The sequence below is a fragment of the Canis lupus genome, chromosome 20 (genome assembly GCF_003254725.2).
Source record: "Canis lupus dingo isolate Sandy chromosome 20, ASM325472v2, whole genome shotgun sequence".
NCBI lineage: Eukaryota > Metazoa > Chordata > Mammalia > Carnivora > Canidae > Canis > Canis lupus.
In genome coordinates, this window is record NC_064262.1 from 20,239,997 (window position 1) to 20,265,124 (window position 25,128).

At 45.2% G+C, this 25,128-nt stretch overlaps 1 long non-coding RNA gene across 1 annotated transcript in view; it reads left to right on the forward strand.

The window, feature by feature from the left end:
* LOC118351690 (uncharacterized) overlaps nt 1-17,577 on the forward strand; it is a 58,130-nt gene extending 40,553 nt beyond the window's left edge. Inside the window, exon 3 of the long non-coding RNA XR_004807551.2 lies at nt 17,388-17,577. This is a non-coding gene — a long non-coding RNA (uncharacterized LOC118351690). The remainder of the gene's footprint in view (nt 1-17,387) is intronic.
* The last annotated feature ends 7,551 nt before the right edge of the window (nt 17,578-25,128 follow it).

Here is a 25,128-nt window from a genome sequence, read left to right on the forward strand (position 1 = left end):
AGATTTGGGCTAATAGACTGTTTTATTTCCATGGTAACAGCTTCCAGTGTTACAGGAAGATAATTTTCCAGACAAAAGATTTGTGGGTCTTATTATTCTGCAGAGATCTGACTGTGAAGGCTGAGAGAGTGGGTTCAAGGGCTGCCTGGGACTGCAAGGTTGACCCATTCTGGAGCACCTGTTTGCCTCCAGCTTCTGGGTCTCAAGGCTTATTAGGGGGATGCATTGTGGGAAATTGGCAGGGACTGAATAGGAAATTGGCTGGGACTGAATAAAGATATTCTTTGAAAGACAATACTCTAAATTCATTCTCTTATCAGCCAATGGGATTTCAGTGAGAAGTGGCTCGAATTATAGTAATCGCTGGTACAACAGGAGCCTCTGCCCTGTGGAGTGAGCGAGGGGCCAGCCTTCTCACAGTGAGAGTCTCTTGGAGAGGTGCCTCTCAGGGGTCATCACCCTCCCCACCTCCCAGTCCCAGGGCAGACTGGTCGAGTGCTCAGCACATACTCTGTGACACCAGCCAAGTCACAGGGAAACAAAGGATGAACAAAACAGGCGCGGCTCCTGCTCCGAAGGAGCTTAGAGTTGGCCTTTGTGTCAGGGAATGGGTGGGTTGAAACAGACAAGAAACCAGGCAATGGCAATACTTTGTGATACATGTGATAACTGGGATATCCGGGTGCTATGGGGATTCACAGTAGGGCAGAAAAGGCACCCAAAAAGAGCTCTTTTAGGAGGACTTGAGAGCTTTGTAGGAGTGAAAGCTGCTCGGTCATTCACTAAATGACTATCATGAGCCAAGCACAATCATAGGTCCTGGGGACTCAAATGTGAGCAAAACCAGACAGATTCCTTATTTACACCCTGATAAAGAGGTATTAATCAGCTCTGAGGAGTAGTGACATGGGAATTTGACCAAGACAAATATCAAGACTCTTGTGTATAAGCTGGTAGGCTGTGCACTGCCCGACTCTAGGGAGAACTATTCATCACTGATTTAAATATTTATTTTGATGGTTTTCTGGAAGATGATATCTAAAATGTCTTGAGAAAGGGTCACCATATCTTAAATTGCACAAAATTAATTCTGCGGCCTAGTGAAAATTTGCCAGGGAAGGAAGGAGAGTCTTCTCCAAGTGAGTGACATTGTCTAGGGAACTGGACAGTGGGTAGAAACTCGCTGGGTGAGGAGAGAGAAGGAAAAGTGTCCCAGGTACGGAAAACCACAGGCATTCATTGGACCAGTTGCCTCCCAGAGACTGAAAAGAGGCCAGGAAGCTAGAGCAAATGGTACCTGCTGAGGATAGAGAAGGGGCAGGAGAGAGTACCAGGTCAGAATCTCACTCCCCCTGCCTAGGGTTTCCAGTGATGCTGGTCATTTGGCGCCCTGGGCCTGTAGATAGACATAAGTGGGTAAAGTAGATGCAGGGGTGGCAAGGGGTCATTTGTTAGTTAAGGAAACAAGGCAGTCTTGGTAGCCCGTAAGCACATTGGTCCATGGATCACGTGCATCAGAATCACCAGAAACACATATACGTATACAACCAGGTAAGTCCCACCCGAGACCTAGCAAAACAGAATCTCTGGGGCAAGGCCCAGGAATCTGCATTTCATCCAGCAGGCTATGCAACTCTGTTGCTGCCTAGGTTTAAAAATGGTGCCAGTTAAGCTTGCGCCCAGGGTGGCCACACTCTGTTCATTATTCTGTCTTAGCTGTCTCTCAGACTTTAGGCAAGCACAAGGCTTCCTTTGGATCTATTTCTTTATTGATCCAATGAGTCCCATAATATCTGTCCTTTCTTCCCAGAGGACGGTGTGTTCATTCTTCCCCCATGTTCACTGAAGGAATACTACGTCAAGTTGGCAAGACAGTTTCATTTCATGGGTTATATGCAGTTCTTTAGGAAGTGGCCACAGGGAAGAGAGGGTTGAGAAGGATTCTGAAGCTGGATGCAGATGGATTAAGGGTATCTGTCACAAGCATTGGAAGGGAGATGGTGACACATCAGTTCTGAATCTAGAGCTGTCTTAGATGAGATGCTGCATCCTCAGAGTAGCCTTCCCCGACCCCCTAACGTGGCACCACGCACCTCCCTCATGTCACCGAGTAACACACCCCCATGTGATTGCCATCACAGCCTTCACTATAATATGCATCTCTCTTATTTATATAATCGCTTCATTTGTTTTTTTTTTTTTTTTGCTCTCTGATCTTTTTCTTCATTGACTATATGCTCCAGGAAGGCAGGACTGTGCCTTTGTATCTCTTTGGATTACCACTGTCTCCCTCGCTCTTGGCACAAGCTCTTGGCACAGAGTAGCTGCTAATTAAGCATGTGTTGAGTGCATGCAGAAAGGCATCAGGAAATTGCCATCCTGGAACCCAGTGCACGGCACTGCAGAAGGCAGAGAAGATACGGTGAGACTTGGCAGGGACCAGCACTCAGACAGGGAGGCAAGACCTGCTCCGAAGGAAGATAATGCTTAAGTCAGATAAAGGAAGCAGAAGGGTGATGTGGGACTACAGGGAAAAAAAGAGAAGACTTGAAAACACAAGGCAATACCCTTCAGTGAGAATGTTGTGAAATATATAATGAGTGATCCATGTCACCTTGCTCTGAATGGTTAAAAATACTTTCCGAACACCTGAGATGGTCAGCATCCATGAGGTCTCCACAGGGAAGGGGTTGTACCAATGAAGGTACGGATATGGATGAGCTATAGTACAAAGTGAGCCACAGCCTCAGGGCATCTATTCTGGAGAAGGGAAGACTTACGTTCACACAACCTATACACAAATGCTCGTAGCAGCTTTGTTGGAAAGAAGCCTGACTTCCTTCCCTGGGTGGTGCAGCCATACCCTTGCTACTACTCACTCATAAGAGGAAACAACCCACCCATACAGGTAACAACTAGATGAATCCCCAGAGAATTACACTGAGTGAAAAAAAAGCCAACTGCAAAAGGGGCATAACATTCTTGAAATAACAAAATTACAGAAATGGAGAACAAATGAGTGGTTGCCAGGGGTTAGGGAAAAAGGAAAATGAGTTCCTCGGGAGGGAGGTGGGTGGGATTATAATTAAGCCACTGGATGAATCCTGTGGGAGTGGAATTGTTCTGTATCTCCACTGTGGTGGTGGATGTGCTAACCTACACATGTGATAAAATTGCGCAGAACTCAATACACAGATGCACATTCAAACGAATCCTGGTAAAACTGGGGCAATCAGAATAAAGTATGTGGACGGTATCCATGTCGAAAACCTGGTTGTGGTGCTCTGCTAGTTTTGTAAAATGTTACCGTTGGGAGAGACCGGGGAGCTGTGTACATGGGATCTCTCTGTATCACTGCCTACGATTTCATGTGAAACTAATTATCCAAAAATTAAAAAAAAAAGTTTAAGTGGAAAAAATCGAATTTTTTTTTTGTCTTCCAACCTGGTTGAAAGTTGGAGGATTTCCCAGAGTGCATTTCAGCCCAGCAGATTCCATTCTGTGCCCCCTCACACCCCCCCCCCCCCGCCACTGCAGTGGGACCAAATTGTTTACAGTCCATTCTCCCAGAGACTCTTGGCATTCCATGTAAGCTGCATGGTCTGTTATAGACTATAGCTCCAGCAAAGCTTTCTGGAAGACATCACTGGAACTCTTAGTGTCCAGTGTTGACACAGAACTAGTTTTCTGGCTTCCAGGCTGGTCAAATCGGAGGATATCCAGATACTGGAATGGTAACCCATGAAATACATTTGGGGAGATTGCTCCGGTTGCAACCTGTACTTCCACTGTGATAAGATTTATGTCTTTGATTCTCAGTGCTTGCTCCCCACCAGGCTTCCTGCTAGAGTGTAAGCAGCTTGAAGACAGAGAGACTGTGGTATGTTCCCTACTGTTATCCCTGGTTCACAGACCCATCACACAGACATCCCCATAGTGGCCATTTGTTGTTTCTGCTTGTCTAGCATCCATTTGTCCTTCTTCTGATAGCAGCTCATTTTTCCTTTGGGGAACCACCCCTCCCCAATTGCAGACAGTCTTGGGGAGAGTATGAATCAAAGTGCCCTGGCTCCTTCTCTGGCTAAGGAGAGGCAGGAGACCCAGGCCAGAACGATCAGAGGTGGTGAGTGATGAGCCCTAGATTTTCACAAAAAGTATTTTAAAAGACAAGTTCTCTCCTTTCCCTATGATTATTCTTCTGATAGGATGTCATTTGAGAGCTGTGGGAAGCCTTTTCACTAACTTCCCTTGAAAGAGTTTATCTGCAACAAAATGATGCATCATTCGAGCACCTGGATCTGGCCATACCTGAAGCTAAAATATCCTCAGACTTTTCACTCGAAAAAGTAGGCTATGGTGATGCCTTTTCTGCTTGAATCAATTTGATTTGGCTTTATGTCATTTGCAATCAAGACTCCTAAGTCATTCAAGTACTTAGTATTCAACAAATGAATGAATGAGCAAATGCAATTCTGCAAATATTTACTGAGTATCTCCTACTTCTCAGGCATTGTTTGAAGTCCTGCAGAAAGAAACAGAGGAGCGGCAGAAATGACGGCCTCCCTTGAAAGCCAAGTATGTGGCCTGACAACCTAGAATTTGGGTCAAACCATCCAATTATAGTGGCTGCTTAGAAATGCCTCTTCTCCTCTCAGCCTCTCCCTTTCTTCTCCCACCAACATAGCTATGGTTTGTTGGTAACTCCGTTCTAAGACATGGCCCATGAATTCTCGAACACCAACGCTCACATTCACTTGTGGGGCCAAGTGACTTGGTTCTGTCTGGTTATCAGATGCAAACTTTGTCACAGCAGGAACTTAGACCAGACATTAGGGGAATATTGCGGGACCAGATGGTGTTTCTGAAGAAGGTTGTCCTATTTTTGCAGCTCTAGGATTTGACAATAAATCTGCCTGGCAGGCCTCAGATGTGATTTGGCCTCAAAATGGTCTCTGTTAATCCTTGATGCTGTGTGTATCTGTCAAGGTCCAACTAGGAAAACAGAGCCTGCTCTAAGTATTTGAACAAAAGGAATGTAATACAAGAGACTGTTTACTCAGATGAAGGAAGCGACTGAGAAGCAAGGGACAGAGAACTGAGAGACCACCCAGAGATCTGCACGGGCAGGAAGACGCTACTACTACCAGGCTGGAGAGGGCAAGGGAGCAGGTGGTGTTACCTGGGTCCAGGGGCTGGAGCCACCCGGCAGAGGCTGGAGCTGGGCAGGTCTGTGCGGTGGAGGCTGATGCCAAGAAAGACATACGGTCACTGCAAGAGACACAGAGAATGAGAAGGAAAAAGATTCTTTCTTATCCCTTCCTCCCACCTTCCAAACTCACAACAGCTTCCTCCCAGTGGTCATACCCAACCCAGCACCTCTCAGTAACCGCACCTAACCCAGCACCTCCCAGTGGCCACAACCAAGCCAGGACTTCCCAGTGGTCACATCCAACCCAGTACCTTCTAGTGGCCTCACCCAACCAGGAACCAAGTTGAGGCAGGGAGCCTCCTGTGATTACAGAGCACAGCAGAGGTGGGCAAGAATGGATGGGGAGAGGGCGGGGGTGGCAAGAGACCCAGGGCTGCACACTTCTGTCACCCCAAAGCTGCCATTGCTGGGTTCCCATGTGCATCATTCCCCTTCTTATCCGGGAAGAAATGGACCTTTTGAAACAAAGATATCACCAAGCCTCTGTCAGAAATCAGGACTCATATGCTGCTCATATGGAGTATAAAATGGCACAACCACTTTTAGAGAACTTTTACAAGTTTCTGATAAATGCGACACACATCCACCCTAATGACCCAGCAAGTCCACTCTTAGGTATTTGCTCAAGAGCAATGAAAATATTGCACAAAGCAAATTATATGAGAATGTTTGTTGCATTATTTATAGCCCCAAATTGGAAACCATGTAAAGATATGTCTGTAGGAGAATGGATGAACAAAATTATCAAGTGATCATAAGATGGTATACTTCTGAGCCACATAGAGGAACACACTACTGCTACACACAACAATATGAATGGGTCAGAAAGGGTTATAAGTAAAAGGGCCAGACACCTACAATCTCGTTCCATTTGTGTAGACTCCAAGAAGAGACAAAAGCCTAATGCACGGTGATAGACATAAGATAGTGGTTTGGAGTGGAGGTCAGGGACTGACTTGCAAGGGGAATTGAGGAAACATTCTAGTGTGACGAAAATGTCCCATATCTTATTTTGGATAGTGGTTATCCAGGGGTATATAATTATCAAAACATTACACTGGAAACCTAAGATTTATGCACCTTCTTGTACATTATTTATAGGTCATATTAAGCCGTAAAAATAAAAAACAGAGAATCCCTTTTTAAGGTTGAGAACAAATTCCTTCCTTCTCTCTTTGGTCTGTACTCTCAAGAAGGACAGCATTAGGGGATCCCTGGGTGGCTCAGCGGTTTGGCGCCTGCCTTCGGCCCAGGGCGTGATCCTGGAGTCTGGGGATCAAGTCTCCCATCAGGCTCCCTGCATGGAGCCTGCTTCTCCCTTTGCCTGTGACTCTGCCTCTCTCTCTCTCTTTCTCTCTCTCGATCTGTTTCTCATGAATAAATAAATAAAATCTTAAAAAAAAAAAAAAAAAGAAGGACAGCATTATTACATCCTGGCAGATTTCTCATTCCACATTTCCACTCTGTAGGATGTCACCAAGAAGATGAGAGCACTCTGTCTCTTAAACCGACTAATTAGGAGTCAGATGCAGCCCTAATGCCCCCACCATCCATATAACTCGTGAGCATCAGGTTGACGTGTACTTAACATTCAGCTAAGAGACCATAAATACTTAATCATGTGACCACTACTTTTAAAGACATCACTTATGACTGTGCATTTCTTTTGGAAATGGTGCTCATCTGGCTTCATCCAGATATCCAGTAAGGATCACTGGGAAAAGATACAAAGGCAAGAAATGTAATAATCTGTACGTGTTGTTTCCCCCAGCAGCCATTTCCTGTTTTCTTACTCCCACCGCTGGCTGTTATTAAAGGTTCATGTGGTTTTGGGGGAAATGGACTCTCCCCACCCACCTCTGATTCTGCCAGTCCTAGGTTTGTAGCATATGACCTAGAATGAGCCGATCACTGCATGCTAACCCTGCCCCCCTCACCCCCCACAGAGATCTGGTGAAGGTGGATGTATGACCTCCAATCATATTGAATCCCAATACTTCGGCTTACTAAGACTTTTCCTCAACACAACCGTAGTTTGGGAGTATGAGGCCTGGCATTGCTATAGCTATTGCTACTTCCAAGCAGGGAGTCACAGTAGGAACCTAGCAGAGAGAGATGAGAGCAAAATTGGAGTATAGCCCTGTTGTCATCATGATAATATGTCTGAGGTCTACTCTCTATCTCAACTTTTTGGTGACATGAGCCAATAACTCCTCCATTATGTTTAGGCCATATATTCTGTTATATGTAGCCCATGGCATCATTTTGTGTGATAACCAGCACAGTAGGCTCATTTGGGCAGCAGGCCTGAATCTGTGAAAAGTGGTAGGACTAGGAATCAGAAGCCTTGAGTTCTGGTGTTGGCTGGGTCACAGCTGAACTGTAGGACCCTGGGCAAGTCATTTAATCTGGCAGGATCATTCTTTAGTCCTCCACGTGATGAGGCATTTAGAAAGCAGGACCTCCAGGTCCTTTGGCACTAATAGGAGTGACATTGTTGAAAATAATTATAATAATAACTTACTAAGTTCTTGCCATGTGCCTGGTTCTGTGTTAATTGCTTTGGATTCAATGTTTCATTTGATTCTTGTTATCACTTGGGGTTTAATCCAGAAAGAGGAACCACCATGAATATTTTGGAATCTGTGAATATTTCAGAATAAAGGATTTATTTGAAGAAGACCTCACATGTTCATGGGAGAAATTGAAAACTGGGGTCCAAAAGGAAGAGTTGGAGGATCAGAATAAAGTCAACAGGAGCCAGTTCTCTAACTGGTCCCCCTGCAGAGCTGCTACAGGTGGAAAATAAGGAGTCTGCTAGGGAATACAGGAGGTAATGCATGTCCCACTGCCACCATGGGTGCAGCAAAGGGGAACCAGGTGTGAAGTCTACAGAAGGCTGTTATCACAGACTCTGGCAGAAGGCCTGGGGCCAGTTACGTAGGACTGGCAGTCAGGAAGAAGGGGTGGGAGGCACCTCGTGACTCAGTTGGTTAAGCATCTGCTTTCCGCTCAGGTCATAACCCAGGGGTCCTGGGACTGAGCACTGCCTCGGGTTCCCTGCTCAGTGGGAAGCATGCTTCTCCTTCTGCCTCCACCCCTCCCCTGCTCATGTTTGCTCTCTCTCTCTCTTCCAAGAAGAGATGGAAGCCGGGCAGGAGAAAGTGAAGCCAAGCTGGAACTGATACCTCTTCATCTACGTCTTAATGCATCAAGCACAATGACCCAAGAGTAATGGCTGCTGCTTCACTTTTCCCTTCCAAATTCATGCTTTTAAAAAATTAACTAATTGATTAATTAATTAGCCTAGAACAGCAACCCAAACACACACAAGGAAGAGGATTCTAGGAAATGTCATTCCAGCTTAGCCAAACCGACAGTGCAAACCAGCAAACCCTCTAAAGAAAGACGGATGAGGGACGCCTGGGTGGCTCAGCGGTTGGGCGTCTGTCGTCGGCCCAGGGTGTGATCCTGGAGTCCAAGGATCGAGTCCCACTCAGGCTCCCTGCATGGAGCCTGCTTCTCTCTCTACCTGTATTTCTGTCTCTCTCTGTGTCTCTCATGAATAAATAAATAAAATCTTAAAAAAAAAAAGAAAAAGAAAGATGGATGAGCATTCCCCTCCAAAGTTTAGAGAAGCTAAACAATTTGCCCAAAGTCACCCATCTGCCTAGTCCTAGAATCAAGACTAAGACCCGGAGATTTTTTCTTCTACTATACCTCCTTGGTCTATTGTACTTGATCACTTCTCCTCCAAATTTAGTTTGTAAATTTTAGCTATGAAATGTTGATTTTACTCATAATTCTTTTCTCTTGTCATTTTCACCTTCCTAATTCATTTCATTAATGACTCTGGCTCTTGCTTCTTTCACTTCACTGTCCTTAGCTTATTGATTCCTGAGCCTCACAGCCTCATGGCCACAAGACAGCTGCTGCAGTGCCAGGCAAAGCATGGAACATGACAGCAATCAGCTGAAGGAGAGACAGGGCTATTCCTTTCTTGAGACTCTTTTTATTGGTTAGGAGCTTCTTTCCAGAAGCCCCCATCCCTAGGGCCTGGGTCACATGCTTGAGCTCACTTGCAAAGGAGGCTGAGAAAACAAGTATCCAGTTTTCAGCCTCCATCTTGGGAGGCCACTTTGCCAGAACAAATGTGGACAGGATACTGTGAGGCAGGCATCCACCTGTGTCTGCCATAACCTCACCAGTTCTTTTTTAGCCTTACCCTTTTTAGCCTTACCTTTCAGTCAGCAAGACTAAATGGTTTTGTCTGTGTTTTGATTTACACAGAGAGTAGAAAGATCCTCTTTCTACTTGGGAATCCCTAGAATTGTCCACATTAGCATCACTATGCAAAGGACCCAAAAACAAAGTCTCCAGAGCATAATGCCCTCCAGGAAAGGAGTATTAACACTATGCCAAACATATACATTGGTGTTTCTCAGCCACTTTTTGTTATGATCCTCTCCAAATAGGTTTTGGAGGCTTTTTTTTTTTTTTTTCTGGTGAGCTCCTATGAAATTTTAAAACGACTGGTGTAGGTTTGTCTGTGTGCTATATGTATATCTGTGATTTATACATAGAAAGCGGAAGATGTTTTTCCATCGGAGATTCCATTTTCTCCTTCTTGGCTGTCATCCGGTCCCTGTTGGGAAGGCATGATCTAGATGCCACCTTGAGCTTTTTCAAACAGATTCTTCATATTTTCCGAGGATGTGGATATTAGTATTTGTCTAGCCACAGTATTCAGATGTGTCAGCCCAGCCCTGAGGAGAGAATGAATATTTGCCTCCATTTCTGACTTGCCTTTTCTTTCTTTCTCTTTCTTTCTTTCTTTTTCTTTCTTTCTTTCTTTCTTTCTTTCTTTCTTTCTTTCTTTCTTTCTTTCTTTCTTTCTTTCTTTTTCTTTCTTTCCTTTCCTTTCCTTTCCTTTCCTTTCCTTCTTTCCTTCTTTCTTTCTCTTTCTTCTTTTCCCCCAAGACTTTAACTCATTCACCTTAGTTTATGAGGCTTCAAATGTGGAGCTTGTAGTAAAATAAAATTAAAAGTTCAAGAAAGGGGCCTGGGCAAAATGAAGGCGACCTAATCATGCTGTAGGGGAAACACACAGTTCATTAGTTGAGACTTTTGACTCGCAAGTACCTGGACAAGTTACTTTTGGCAGGGGTGGGGGATTTCGCTGATGGGAGCCAGCATCCGTCTGCTCAGGCTACCAAAACTGAGGCAGGCAGACGCGTGGCTTGAACAGCAGAAATTAACTGTCTCACAGGTCTGGAGACTAGATGTCTGAAGTTAAGATATCGGTAAGGCTGATTTCTTCTGAAGTCTCCCTACTTAGCAGGAGGATGGCCACCTTACTGTGTCCTCATGGCCTTTTCTCTGCACACGGGCATCCTTGCTATCTCCTACTCTTATAAGGACACAGTCCTATTGGGTTAGGGCCTACTGTAATTACTTGATACAACCTTAATTACCTCTTAAAGACCCTATCTCTAAATACAGTCTGTTCCTGAGGTCCTGGGAGTCAGGGCTTCAACATATGAATGTGGTGGGGCAGGGAAGGCACGATTCACCCCTTAACAAATACGAGATCTTTTGTGGACATTGCAGCAGAGCAGATACGAGGCTGCTCCACCTGCTATTGGAGATCTTTGGTTCTAGAGCAGGTATCTCCCACCAAAACACTTCCTAGCACGAGGAGGGAGGATAAATGAGGAGGCCAATAACAAAATGATGCAGCAGAGACTGTGGGCAGTGGGACAGCAGATGCCTCATCTGAAGGAAGCGCTTACTAAACGTCCTATGAGATAGGAGCACAGGCCCAGTGTAGCCAGATCGCCCAGTTTTCTAAGAAAAACTGAAAATCTGGGGGTTTTTGTGACGTTTCCAATTTAAAAAAAAAACTGCTGGCCAAATAAAATATCTGCCAGCTGGATCTACCCTGCTCATCGTTCCTTCTTCAGCACATTGCTGGGATGTGACCCAGCTGCCTTCTGTAGGGCTCCGTTCTGTGGGGATAGTTTCGGGTTGGCTGAGCCGGTGCCAGATGTCCCTGGGAAGGATAACTCAGCCAAACTATGGCTACTGGGTGGGCAGAGTGACAGACAGGGTGGTACCTAAAGAGCAGGGGCTCAGCGGAAACTGTAAAATCCCCCACTGGGGAGGGGGTCAGGGTAAAACCTGCTGGAGCATCTCTTCCTGGAGTCAATGAGAGTTGTATCATCAGTTGGAAGCAACTTTCCACAGCTTCCAGAAAAGCAAAATCGAGGTGAAACAGGTTTAAACTGGAACTCAGGGAATTAAAATTGGGCTTTTGGGGAAAGTTGTAAAGGAGTTTTATGGCTCTGAGAATCTACCATGGGGTCTTAGGTTCTCTCAGATGGAATCCAAACTGGGCTGTCCTGGCTGGTCTCCAGGAAGACCTTATCTGTCTTTGTCTCTACTCACTCTCTGCTGCCCCAAATCCCATTCACTGCCATGGCCCCGAACAGCATAGGCCATTTCTTATCTCATCAACTTGCAGATCAAAGTGTGATTTGGGCTGTGAGAGCCAGCACCACCCCCCTTTTTTTCCCTTCCCATCCTTTGAACCACCAAAAGCCTGAGCACACTCTTGATGTTGCTGATTCTGTATTTAGGTGATGTCTTCATTTGGGGGGCGGGGGTGGATAGAGAAAGAAAGAAAGAAAGAGAAACGTCACTGCGATGGGCTGACGCCAGTGGGAAAACTGGCATTAAGAAACTGTTATTAAGGAAGAGGATGTGTGGAGAGTGATGATAAATTCCATGCGTAATTAGTTATTAAGAAACAGGTTGGCACCCCTATTCATCTACTCTGACACGTCTTCTCCCATCTATTAACTTGTGGCTATTTGAAGGTTTCACATGCAAACAGAGCCAGAGATATCAGTGGGGGGCACAGCTGTTTGGGGGAAACAAATTAAATCACGTCCACTGAACTGTTTTGCTGTTTAAATCCATTCTAAAGATATCCGAAGACCAATGAGGGTTCTTTCTTTCTTAGTCAATCAAACCCAGCTCAGGCTCCAGAACAGTCATTCTGATGGTGGTTCTGTCCAACATTCAGAGGACAGCAGCTGCAGAAGGGGAAATTATAGCATCAGAAACTTCCCAGCTGCTAGATTCTGTGTGGATCTGTTTCCGATGACTTTTCTTTTATTACTTTTATAATTAATTCGCATAATGCTTTACAGTCAACACAGTTGACAGGATGCCTTCCAACCTTCATTTGTTAGAATCGGTTTATAGGGTGCCTGTCTCATGTGCCAGGTTCCTTTGTGGTAGTGACAAGGAGAGGCAGAAAAACAAGTAAAGAAATAAATAAGCAAGATAATGGATCTCAGAGGTGGGACATAAATGATAAAAAGGAGCTGTGTCCAGGAAGATCTAGGGAATGCACGTTCCAGATCAGGTATGATTCTGCTCCCCAGGGCACATATTGCCATGTCTGGAGACATTTTTGGTTGCCACAACTGGGGGCAGGGAAGGGTTACTGGTCTCTAGTGGGTAGAGGCCAAGGATGATGCTTAACCTCCTACAGTGCAAATCACAGTCCCCACAACCAATATCCAGCCCCAAATGTCCATAGTGTCAGATTGAGAAATTTGGTTCTAGATAAAGAGAATAGCTTCAAATAGAGAGAACAGCAAGGAAGTTGCGGGAATCAAAAAGAAAACCTAGGATGTGAGTCTACTCGTCAGCTCTCATTGCAATAATGCTACAATGCTACCGCAAAACTCAATGACTTATAACTGCAAGCATATCATTTCTTTCTGTTGCTCTGGGGTCTTTTGGGATGGTTCTGCTTCAGGCACTACTTATCTAGGCTTTGCTCCAGACTACAGGGTAGGCTCAAATCTGCTGTACATCTTCCTTCAGACAATAGCTACCTGGGGCACATTCTTCTCCTGGCAGATCACAGAAGCACGAGAGGCTGTGCCAAACGGCACACACTAATTGCAGGGCTCTTCCCACACCATAACCACTAACATTTACTGGCCAAAGCAAATCTCATGTCCAAGCCTCATGTCCAAGTTCAGGGATCACAAAGTCTACTCTATCATGTATAGACATGGCAGGGTTCTCATGGAACGTTAAGAATGGAATGCAAGATCCATCTCTATCTCACTGGGCATGGCAGAGAGGCGTTGGGACTGGAGAGGCAGGCTGGGGCAAGAATAGAGAGGTGGACTGTGGATTTCATTCTGAATGCTCTGCAAAACCATTGGATGGATATAAGCTAAGGAGCTGCACATAATTACGCTGAGCAATTACAAATGGCTGCTTTGTGAGGAGCAGATTGTAGGAAGCAAGAGGAAGACGGGGGACCAGGTAGGACACCATTGCAGTAGACCAGGGGAGATACAGTAGTGTCTTAAGTCTAGGATCTGGGCAGTGGAGAAGTACCACAGTGCACACGCTCGGGATGTATTGCAGAAACAGAATCATCTGACCTTATTGATAGATTTGGGATGTGGGGAAAAGAAAAAAATCAGGGATGACTAAGCATTTTGTCTTGAGCCACTACATTGGATGGGAGGTATAGCACCACTTTGTGGAGCCAGAAAACCTGAGAATGAGCAGTTCCAGGGAAAATCAGTCTTCATCCCATTTAATTTAATTGTCTCAACAGGTCTATCTAGAGGTGCTTATACCATCTCCTCTTCCTAGAAGAGGAAATAGGAACTCAGAAAAGTAAAGTGACTTGTTCCAGACCACAACTCCCGTCAGTGGCAGAGCCAGAATTTGACTGTAGTTAGTCTGTACTCAGACTGCACAGCTGTACATGGTTGTTTCACTCCTTCTCTACACCTGTAGGAGGCTCCGTGGTTTGAGGCTTCTGAGAAGCTTGCCTGCTTCTGAATCTATTTTTTTCCAGACCGTACATTCCAGAATTAGTCATCTATGTGTCAGGGCTGTAGGAAGCAGGCAAGAGCTTGGAGCAGAGCAGCCTGGCCTCATGTCCCAGCTCATCTGCATTCAAGCTTGTGTATAAAGAATACAGTTTTTAGAGAAGGCACAGGGACCAGACTACTTCCATGGCCTTGAGCCCTCCAACCCTGCTTCCTCTACGGTCACTTCTATCCCATCCTCCTTCCCTCATCTGCACTTAGCCATAGGGACTCTCTCGGTCCCCAGGACAAACTGAGTTCTTCCTCACCCAGGGACTCTATGCCTGCTGTCCCCTCCACCAGGATCCTCGTTCATGGCTCTTCTACAGTCACTCTATCACCTCCATAGTGCTTAGCACTGTAAGCTTTTCAACATGATTTCCTTTCCCTCTTTGCCATGCCAGAAGTGTGAGGGTATTTTTTTCCCCTACCTTCACTGTGAGACCCTGGTGGGGCCCCTGGAGGTAAAACTCACAAGAGAATGGGACCACTTTGGAATTTCTAATTCTCTAGCTGGTCCACACGGAGCCCCCAGCAATTCATCAACTAGAAGTAAATGTCCTCCTACCCATTGGCTGTAGTCCTGGGCCTTTTCTGCTCTTGGTAAACTATGATACTCTGTCCATCTGCCTGTCACTCTGGTCTTGGGGGCAGTGGTTTTTCCCTGTGCTCTCAGTTCTCCCAGGTGTCTTAGATTTGCTTACTTTCATTTTGTTTAACCTTTTTCTTCTAGTAAGGGTAAAAATGACAGCTTTTGTTCTTTACATGGTGGACCAGAAACCCCATGATTTTTTTTTTATTATTGTGTTTTGTCTGTTTCTCCACTTCACAGAGATCTTCTCCATTTTACTCACTTTGTTTCCTTGAGATCCTGGAGTATAGGTTTGCACATGATAGGTGCTCAAAATTCTAGGCTTGTGGATGGATATGAGGACCTGGATCCATTGCTTCATGTCAGATGTTTTTAGCTAGGAGTTGAAATACATAATCTCTGAGGAATCCCTTCTAGTATATAAATGCTATGATGATGAAGCTGGGAGTTTGCTTACAAAATGTGACCTGCAGGATAATTTACCAAGCCATGAAGTCTATTAATATAAATGACATGGTCCAATTTGCTAGCCAGTCTCCTTTTGAAATTTCATATATGCAGGAGGACCTCAACCACCAAATGAGGGGGTCCCCCAGCTCCTACAGATTAAAAAGAATAGGGGCACCTGGCTGTCAATAGGTGGAGCACACGACTCTTGATCTCAGGGTTCTAAGTTTGAGCCCCATGTTGGGTGAGGAGGTTACTTAAAAATAAAAATCTTAAAAGCAAAAAAAAAAAAAAAAAAAAAAAAAAAAAAAAAAAAGAACAGAAGAGACTGGAAGCTCTTTTTTGTATTTCTGAGAACCTTTGGAAAAGGCATATTTCTCTATTATTATGAACATGAACTCAACAATGCCACTTATTAATTTTTAAAGTGTGAGAAAGAATTAATTACTTCTAACTACATGCTGTTTCATTTGAATGACACAATATTTCAAAACACAAAACAATGGGTTATCATGAGGAAGAAAATGATCGAGCTTCTTGCTGATTTAAAAGGGCGGGCCAGTCTGGGAAACTCAGAAAGTGGAATTTCAGCATCCAACTCCTGTGACTCTTCTCCACCATGCTGAACCCCTATCACGTTCCTCTGAACTGTGATTATCCCTTTTTGGGGGCCCACATACAGTGAACACCTGGTGATTTGACCTGCTAATGATTTTTGCAGCAAAGACCTGGTGAAGGCATCCTGATTATTCATAAGGAATCGATCCTTCCTCCTCCCCCAGACCATGGCAATTGAATAGAAGTAGCTCCAGCTTTCTTGACTCCTGGTGAGCAGGTGGCAAGACTCAGTAAAGGGGTATATTTCAACCTAGGGATGGAAGTGCGGCCAGCTCTAAACAATGAGAATCTGACTCAGGATTTTAAATGGAAGTGTTTGCAAGAAAATTGTCTCTGTATTTAATCAGAAACTGGCAGTGTGCAAACCTATGGCTGTTTGCGGCATTTTGTCACTCTATAGCTAAGAGTGTCATAGGCTGGGCACTCCAGGAAGAAGACTCAGGCAAAGGTTTATGTGCAAAAGGTTTATTTTGCAGATGTTCCTAAATGGCATGCGCAGGAGAGTAAGGAAGTGAGACAGGAAAAGGGGAATAAGCCCAAGCAAAGTGCATTAGTGAGCTAGATACTACTGAGGGAAGTGGGGCTTCATCCTGTTAGAGACATCTAGAGAAAAGTATAGACCATGGCTCAGAGTTGTCCCATCTCAAAATAATCAAATCAAATCAAAATAATGTTTGAATCTACTAATTCTGCCCTTCTTTGGCTGAGGACTGCTCCCAGGACAGTTGGTTCCCTGGCACTTTTGCTTGCCTGCCACAGCCTGAACCTGCTCCCTTGTCAGAGAAAGCCCCCAGGCTGAGAAGCACAGGAGCTACACATGGGTGCCATGTGTGTGCACATGGGAATGCTAAGTGTGGAAGCACTGTGTACAGGGACCCATGGGATCTGCTGCAAAGACCTTCCCTGAGAACAAAGCCAGCCCAGATCAAGCAGAGGACAGAGTCCTGACCCCACCATCTGGCACCTGCCTCCAGCATGTGTCAGCTAGCACTGCACCCCTGGACTTTCCTTTATCTGAATCAATTTCTCCTCTCCTTCTGAAGATGGTTTGAGACTGGTTTCTGTTCTATGTAATGAAAAGATCCTGATGGATATGCAGTGTTTCATCTCATCTTACAAGTACTTGAACACGTAACTCCCTGTATCTCCCTTAGGAGTAGAATCTATAATGAATGTACTTTTGAGTCTTCCATAATACCTGTTAACAAGGTTCATATCAATTTTAAGAAATATTTGTTAAATGAATGAATGAGTACTGAAAAGACTCACCAAAGTGCCACACAAGTCTGTATATAATGGTAATTCACTTTAAGGCACCTGGCAGAGGGTGAGTGACATAGGGAGAAAACATCTGCAGCAGATTTATCCTGACATTGGCCCCACTAAAATGGAGAGGTAGGGGTGCTGGGGATGGCAGTACCACTGGGACTCCATGTGAAAATAACCCAAGTGTTAGTTCCTCTACCCAGAGAGATTCCTTGGTTTTATTTTTTTCCAAAAGCCTCATTTCCAGCTTTTCATTAGCTATGCCTTAGCTTTCCATCAATCCTTTATTTTTCCCTAATTTGGCCTGATTTTGCATTTCAATCTCTGTCATTTGCCACCCCAGAACCCTAACAAGCAGAGAAAATACAAAGCACAACCATCCCTGCAGAAACCAGCGTCCCCTCGTCTCAGTCCCAGATGCTGTCTCTCGTGGTGGCAACATGGGGGATTGTGTCATCAAGCCTGCTTCCCTGCAAGATGCTGACTTTAACAGATTAGAAATGTTGCCGGCACATCCCACGCTTCCGCTAATAAATGATTCCATATCTATCATGAATGAATTTTTCAAGTCTTCCATTACTGCCCTGTGTACCTACTCACGAAGTACATTTCCAGGCGATTTTGTCTGAATTACATGGTTAATTGCCTCATATTTCCAGCTCATGTTACAGGCCCCCTGAGTTAGAACGAGGGAGAGAAGTACCATGTATCATTTCCTGTACAGAGGACAAATTCATGGATAGAGCAAGGCACGTACTAATGCTGAATGCTAATTTGTTTCTAGCTTCCAAGTATAACTAAGTTTTAAAAAACATAAAACCCAAAGATAGAGAGGTAGAAAATTCAGTCAGTTATCTAGATAGATGTGTTAGCTTCCAAATTGTATATTCTTTCATTCATTAATTTTTTTCATCAAAACATGCCCATGTGCTGTGTGCTGGGAAAGGTAGAGAGGGTAAATGCACCGAAGTGCTGTCACAACCACTCTAACTGGTGCTGTGATATGTGCACCCATTAAAAACCAGAAAAAGAATAAAAGCCAAATAATAAAGTTACAATACAAAGCAAGATAAGATAAATGGTTTCCAGAAGTTTAGGCAGTAAATCCTATGGGAGTTCATAGGAAGGTAAGTTTAGCCATTTAGACTGAGATTCATGATCAGAGTTGTCTCCAAAGGCAGGACCTGGATGGATTATAGAGGGGTGCGCATCTGCTGGGTAAAGCCGAGGGGGACATCATGCCAAGATTCTGAAATTTCCAGGCACAAGGAAAATCGGGGTAATGTGCATTGCCGGTGTCCCTTGTAAGTGGACCTCCCCAGCATAAATGTCTCATTGAGTCTGCTCCTTGGCTGTAAAGCCCCGGCTGTCTTAACTGTATTTGGAGCAGAGCTGAGACTTACCTCTCTCCCCTACTGCACTGGCCTTGACATGTATCACAATAGTCCTGAATCAAGATGGGTCCATCTCACACTGCGTGTACGGTATTCCCCACTGTCTGCAGGTGAGCTGAAGGTTATAGCAGTCAAGGCTGCGGTAGGAAGCAGAGGGCGTGCTCAAAGCAGCAGGTGCAGGAGAGTTTACTAAGGGGACTGGTCCAAAAGAAGGGATGGGAGGGACGCCACAACACACAGAACAGCACAGGGGTAGCAAGGAGAAAGGAAAGTTTGAGCTGGTAGCTAAACAGTCATCACCACTACTAGGCTGAAGTGGGGAGGCAGATTCGGGGACCTGGAGGCAGAAGGGAGGCCACTGTGATGCCCACCTTCCAGATCCCATTCGGTGACAGGCTCGCTGCCCATCTGCTGGCAGTAGATGGCTGGCAGGTATGCCAAGGTCATACCTTTTCTTGGTGCAGCCCACAGCCAATGACCGCCGCATGTGGGAGTATCTTGGTCCGGTGCTGCCAGAAGACCAGTTCCAACTCCAGGTCCCCTGGTGGCTGGCCTGGACCATCACTGGGCTGTGTCAGCAGGGGCCACACTTGGTCACAGGGGTCTGGGCCACTCTATTTGGGCTCAGCCCTCATGAAGCCCTTCTAGAGCAGCTCAGTTACATGAGTTCTGTCTTCAACCCCCTTCTCTGAATGGAGGGGTTCAAAGCTGGCCAGCGTTGGGGTATAGAGAGCAGCACATTCTGCCTCCCAAGTTCTAGCTTATTGTGTAAACACATGTGAAGTGACTAATGTGGAGCCAGATATGGGTGAGCCAATGCAGGCACAATCTCTTCCCTTCTAGAGCGTAAAGTGTACCAAGGGAGCCACACATCATCCAACTATGTCAATCATGCACATGGCACCTGGGACAGGTGCTCTGCTTGAGCATTACTTGGTGCTCCGGAATCATATCATTGTGGGGCGGGTCCTGATCGGAGATGCCTGCCTTTAGCAAGACCCATATTAAATCAGATTAGCAATAATTCACATACATTTGATGTCTTCTGTTAGTAATATTCTATCTTCCAACTGCCCCCCTCCCCCTCCACCCCTTAGCTATAAATCCCCAGCCACCATTACTGTATTTAGAGTGAAGTTAAGGCCAATCTCTATGTCTTATTGCAATAGTCTTGACACCGATCACAATTGTCTGAAGTCTTCCTACCATTTTAACAAGTGTCAGAATAATTTTTTCTTGCACACATCCAAGGCTGTGATTTATCTTTCATCAGATCCATGTCAAATTAATCGTGTCATAAGTTTCATTTGATTGCAACACTGAATTGCACACATTGAGGCATCCATTGTTTCTGTCATCCATTGGTCATGTTGAATGGATATCTACTCACAACTTGAAAAAAATTAGACCAAGTACCATTTGGTACTCATCAGCTTAGAAATGAAATTTGAAGTAATAGAAATAGATGAATTATTCAAAGGTGACTGGAGAAAAATTAAATGAGAAGACCAAAGCCCAAGCCTTGGAGAATGCTGGTAGTTAGGTTCAGCATAGGATACTCAGGGTTAGGAGAAGATAGCATTCAGGAAAGGCAGCCTGTATCCTGATGTCAAATATACCAGGATGTCAGGGCTGAGATGGCTATATTGATCAGTATTTTTTGGGTTGCAAGTAACAGCGCTCAAGTATAACTGGCTTCAGCAAAAAATGTTAACTTATCAAATAAAACATTTCAACAGGATCTCTTCAGAAATGGTGGACCTACTGTCTCAACATATGACATGAGGACACTGTACTGCTTAGCTCTACTCTGCTAAAATGACAGTGGGGATGGTTGTTACACCTGAAACCAACAGGTTACTGAAACTAGGAAACCCTCCTGCTTTGAGGTAGCCTTTCTTCATATCATGGCACCCAGTAGACTTGTATCCTCTCAACCCCAAGTCAGGTCTCTTCAGAAAACAGAGCCTCTATCTTTGCTGCCATTCTGAGACAAACCACGTAATGGGTCACACTGGATGACTCAGGTTCCACCAATTATGAACCAGCTGTGATGGACAAGAGAGTACAATGATCCACTTGCCGGTCTGAGTATCATGTCTACCCTAAAGACAAAGGCAACGCTAGGCCCAGTGTGGACCGAGCCTCTGCAAGGGCTGGTTTGCCAAGGGAAATTCTGTCACCAAAATTGGAGGAATTCGATGTTAGCCAGAGAAAAGTAATAAATGCCTTCTGGAAAAATGGAATAGCCAGATATTTAAATCTGGAGCATTCTTCATGAAACCCCATGATACACCATACTTAAATATGTAGGTAAAACATCTGCCCAGCCGAGTCAATTGTGCCTTTCCTTCTAGGGGTCTTATCATCATGGAATCACAGCCTCTATTATCCCAGTAATTCTGTTCTTTCCGAGCTCTAGAAATAATGTCAACAGATCCACAATTGTTGAGCTTTTGGGAGATAAAGATGTCCGCCCCCCTCCCCCCATACACATATGCAGTGCTATTCTTGGAAGAAGGATTGTGAGAACTAAAAATGAATCATTTTGGCAAACGAGGGTGGATTAGTACAATACAAATGACTTTCAGGATAATGGCACCTCCTCCCCCAAGTAGATTTGATAGAGGTGCAATGTTCTGTGCTCCTAGTCTTACGAGTGATTCAGGCTCTCACTGAACACAAGTCATGTGACTGACTCATGAGTAAGGCAATCGCCTGCTGTATGCTTTATAGACTTTATTCTAGAGGAGCAAGCAGAGAATGTGGGAGGAAGTTGTGAAAAGGCCAAAAGGAATACCTGCCTTTTTAAAGCTGAGCTGAGCTCATCTCTATTGATGGGTAACCTAGTAAGGAGTGATAGGAGTTTACTAGTGTTAGGAACCTGTTGTTTCCTATCCAACACCCATTCCCCATCGTGCCATGTTAGCAGCTCCCTGGTTTTATACAGGTATGAGGCAGCCATAACTTCAGAGAGGCTAGGTCCTCCTCAGTCCTATGACGGAGTCATGGTGTGGCCAATATCCATGCTTCTCACCACCCCATCATTTTCTGTAGTAATAGAAATCCCAGATTTTAGCTGGGCCCATAGCTGTGAAGAGTAAAGACATTTCTCAGCCTCTGTTGCAGCTAAGTAAGGCTGGGTGACTATGTTATGGCCAGTGGGAGTAAGTAGATATGGTGCATATACTTTCTGGAAGCATTGTTCATAGGAAGGGATGTTGTCTTTTTGCTGTCTTTTTTCCTTTCCTCTATGCTGGAATGAGGACTAGACACTGGAGCTGGAGCAGCCATGTTGGGTTGTGAAGCAGGGTGGGACAGAACTCTAGAGGAGATGAGGAAGAGAGACTCCTGGGCAGCCTAACCAGACTTCCAGATAGGAAAGTCAACTCCTGTCTTTCATCTGTGGCATGAAGTTTTCATTTCTTTTAAGCAAATGTAACTCCTACTTATTATATACATGCTAATTCTGTGTTTCTATGCTTGATTCAGCCTTGGGCATGTGAATTTATTCTGAACAAGGAGATATAATGGGACATCTAATGAGAGTCTAGGAATTTTTTCTTACTTTAAAGATGAGGCAAAAAGAAGCTCCCTTATCCTTTTCTGTCTTTGTGGTTTTTTAAAATATTTTATTTATTTATTCATGAAAGACACACAGAGAGAGGCAGAGACACAGGCAGAGGGAGAAGCAGGCTCCCAGCAGGGAGCCCGATGTGGGACTGGATCCCAGGAACCCAGGATCATGACCTGAGCCGAAGGCAGACGCTCAACCACTGAGCCACCCAGGTGCCCCTTCTGTCTTGTTTTTGTTTGATGTGATGCTAAAACTGCAAGTGACCTGGGAATGCTGAGTGGATCCAGCCCAAGGCAGAGCAGAGGCTGGCAGAGCAACCAGCAGGAAAGAATCTGAATCCTTGGTGTCCTCATCAAGCCATCTGATGAACCTCCCTGCTCCCCCAGCCTCCAGGGACACATCTTACATCTAGTATTCCTATTATGGGAGATATCTTTCCTTTACCTAAAAAAAGTACTTTGCCTTGTGTTTTCTCTCAAAAGCTGGGTGCAGTCTAACAGTCACACCAGTCTGTTTCCTCCATTGTAAATTCAGGCTTGGATTCTGAGGCAGGGCATCAGGGGGGCCTAAGCCACTGGCTCGGGGTCCAGCAGACCTAAGTGGCTGCACGTCTCTAGGGTCTTAAGACCTAGAAAGTAAAAGGAGAGGGTCAGACATCAAGCTCATTAAGGCTCCCTCAGGTCTAGCCATTGACCTGTGAGAGGCGCTCAGGACTCCTCCTTTACCTTTACCTAGTCTGCACATTTCTCAAATCATTGTGGAGTAGGGGCTGGGATGGTAACTTTTTATTTTGACATATATTCAAATTTAAAAAAATACATTCAGGTTTATAGAAAACTCAGAAGAATAATGCCATCATAACTCCCCTATGCACTTCATCCAGATTCCCCATTGATGAACATTTTACTACCTCTGCTTTACAGGAGGAAGGAAGGGAAGTAGGAGGAAGGATGGGAAGAGAGGAGGGAGAGAGAGAGAGACAGAGAAAGAGAAAGAGACAGGATATGCTCCTTTCTCACTAAATATTTTAGTGCTTATTTCCTAGGAGCAAGTCTTTTTTTTTTTTATTTCTTTTTATTGGAGTTCAATTTGCCAACATATAGGATAACACCCAGTGCTCATCCCATCAAGTGCCCCCTTCAGTGCCCATCACCCAGTCACCCCAACCCCCCGCAAGTCTTTTTTATATACAAATAATAGTTACCAAAATCAGAAGATCGACATTGAGACAAATACCACCATCCAACCCAGGCCTCTTTTCAAATGGGGCTGCTTGCCTCAATATTGTCCTCTATAAATATCCTGTCCTCTCCGGTCTAGGCTCAAACAAACCCAAGGCCAAACATTGCTTTTGGTCATGGAGGCTACTCAGCTCCTTCCAGTTGGGAACAGCTCCTCATTCGTTCCTCATAGCCTTCATGACGCTGACATTTTTCAGGAGAATGGGCCAGTGATGTTGGAGAGCATCACTCAGTTTGGCTTTGTCTGATGCTTCCTTATAATTCGATTCAGGTTGCACATTTTTGGCAATGATGTCACAGAAAGTGCTGTGTTTTCCTCAATGTGTGATATCAGGGGGCACCCAGGGTCTGCTGGCCCCATAACAGGTGACACTAAGCTTGCTAACATTGACTGAGGGAGAATCTCCCAGGCTTCTCAGCTGTCAAGTGACTTTTTCCCTCTTTATGAGTAACATCCATACAGTGGGAAGAGTCTCTGAGACCGTGTGCATAGCTGTTCCTCATCAAACTTTGACCCATTAGCCTCAGCTCCTTTTGATGTTTCTGAGCAAACATCAGTTACTTCAATGAGGATCCCATGCTGACTTCCTTGAATCTTGTCAACAGGAAGTTTCAAGAAGTGAGTGCTACCCTTCTGAGCAGGTCCTGTTCTCCAGACGAGCCCCTCTGCCTGACTAGAGGGTCTAGAGAGCCTAGCTGTGACCCCATTGTTCAAGGGTCCCAGGCCCCTTCTGGTCCCTAGGCATCCTCAGAAGTGCCCCACCCCTGAAAGGGGGGCTTGAGACCAGCCTCCTCTCTTGCAGAGTGGTGAGGCCTCTGCTGTGGGCTTAGGCACTGATAGGTGAATAGGGCACAACTAGAGGACGCCCGTGTTTGGGGTTCTTTACTAACACTGTGATTCCCACTGTGCTCTTACCTACACCCCTCTGTCATTCCCAACACAGACTTTCGATGCCTGTGACTTTTTAAGGTTTTTTTTTTTTAAGTTTTATTTATTTACTCATGAGAGACACACACACACAGAGAGGCAGAGACGCAGGCAGAGGGAGAAGCAGGCTCCATGCAGGGAGCCTGACGTGGGACTCGATCCCCGGTCTCCAGGATCACACCCTGGGCTGAAGGCAGCACTAAACTGCTGAGCCACCTGGACTGCCCCGATGCCTGTGACATTAATGCTCTTTGGCTCTTCCCCTGGTCTCTCTTCCCTTCTCAAGGTGGTGGGACAATTTGAGATATAAGCAGATGCTATTGCTCTGCAGTATTTTCTATAATGGCCAGCCCTTCCCTCACTCTGAACAGCTGGGTCACCTGCTCTTACTGTCTCAGGGAAAGATTGCATCAAGGACGAGGCAGATAATTCTGAGGATTTTGTGTTTCAAACTTTACCTTTTTTAAAAAATTTAAAATAATATAAAATGAAAGAGAGAGAGGTTATCTTGTTCCTTGTACCCCCCTGCCCTTTATAAAGTTCCTGAAGCCTGGGCTAAAGTGTGAGGAAGTAGGGGAACCAGAGGGCAAGAGAAGATTCTGGGCATCCTGACCCCACAAGAGAGCTGAGTCCTAGTGGAGAAGCGACAGCAGGCCCCCCACACTGATATAGGTAATCTGAAAACACAGGCTTGCACCCCTATTCTGAGGAGAATACAGGGATGTGCCAAGGACCCAACAAGTGTCCCAGGCATGATTAATTCAGGGAAGGGACCCAGCTGGAGCACAGAGGGCTGGCATTTCCAGAAGGTTCTGTGGTTAGACACGGAACAAAAACCAGATGGAACAGGCATGTCAGCAGACTCCAGGGTGGAGCTGGAGAGAGGACTGCATTGCATTCTGCCCATAGATCTCACCTGGGGAACTTAGAGGAGATTCTGTACC